The sequence below is a fragment of the Sinocyclocheilus rhinocerous genome, unplaced genomic scaffold (assembly GCF_001515625.1).
Source record: "Sinocyclocheilus rhinocerous isolate Xijiao unplaced genomic scaffold, SAMN03320098_v1.1 scaffold867, whole genome shotgun sequence".
In the NCBI taxonomy this organism is placed as follows: Eukaryota; Metazoa; Chordata; class Actinopteri; order Cypriniformes; family Cyprinidae; genus Sinocyclocheilus; species Sinocyclocheilus rhinocerous.
Window position 1 is genome coordinate 294121 of NW_015649279.1, and position 947 is coordinate 295067.

Here is a 947-nt window from a genome sequence, read left to right on the forward strand (position 1 = left end):
ATTCACTATAATCCCCCCCCCCCACCTCACTGAAGTCCATTCCAGTTCATTCTTAACCACTCCTAATGTAAGTCCCTTCTAAATCACTCGAAACCCCTCCTACTTAACTAAAGTCCCATCAAATTCACTATAAACCCCTCCCACCTAATGTAAACCCCTCCCAGTTCACTGTAAACCCCTCCCTCCCAAGTCAAGCCACTCCCAGTTCACTCTAACCCCTCCCACCTTTCTCCAGCACTGATGTTGTGTGTGTTCGTCAGGGCTGAGATTCAGGAGGATCTTCAGAAACTGGCCCCTGGGTTTCCGCGTGTGGCCCCTCAGCCGCCCTTCCCGCCGCTGGTTCCCACCATGGCGCAGATGCATCTGATGCCGACCCCGAACCTGCAGCCCACGCAGCAGCTGGAGTACAAGGTAAAGCACACACACACACACACACAGACAGACAGTGGTGGCCAAAATGATTAGAGCACTAGTATTTTCAGCAGCTAAAAGATGGTTTTAAGTCAGCTATTTCTATCTTTTGCTGTAGTGTCAGTAGTAAATATCAGTTTACTAGGGATGTAACGATATTATCAATATCGAAATATCGCGATAGCAAAACTGTCTCGATATTATCGCGGTCACATGACGATATGAAACGATAGGTCTTCCAGGAAAAAGTGTAGTTTTTAAATATATATTTAAACTTCTTATTCTAACATAAAAGGTATTTAAAGTTGTGTTTTGGGTCATTATGCTTTGGCACAGTACTTTATCTGTCAAACGACAGAAAAGCACAATATGGCTTAATTCCTATCAAGTCTGTTTTTGCTGTGTGTTTTAAAGTGAAGCACACACTTGGTTCAGACGATCAGCTCGTGATCCGGTGTTTTCTGCGTCTCAGAACGACTCGTTCACACTGAATGAATGCAGTCCACTCCTTTATTTCACGTGCTGTGAGTTTAGCG

At 44.8% G+C, this 947-nt stretch overlaps 1 protein-coding gene across 1 annotated transcript in view; it reads left to right on the forward strand.

Annotated features, from left to right (window-relative positions):
- The window catches only part of LOC107710505 (serine/threonine-protein kinase SIK3 homolog), a 44271-nt gene that overhangs the window by 23006 nt on the left and 20318 nt on the right, over positions 1-947 (forward strand). The window lies entirely within an intron of this gene.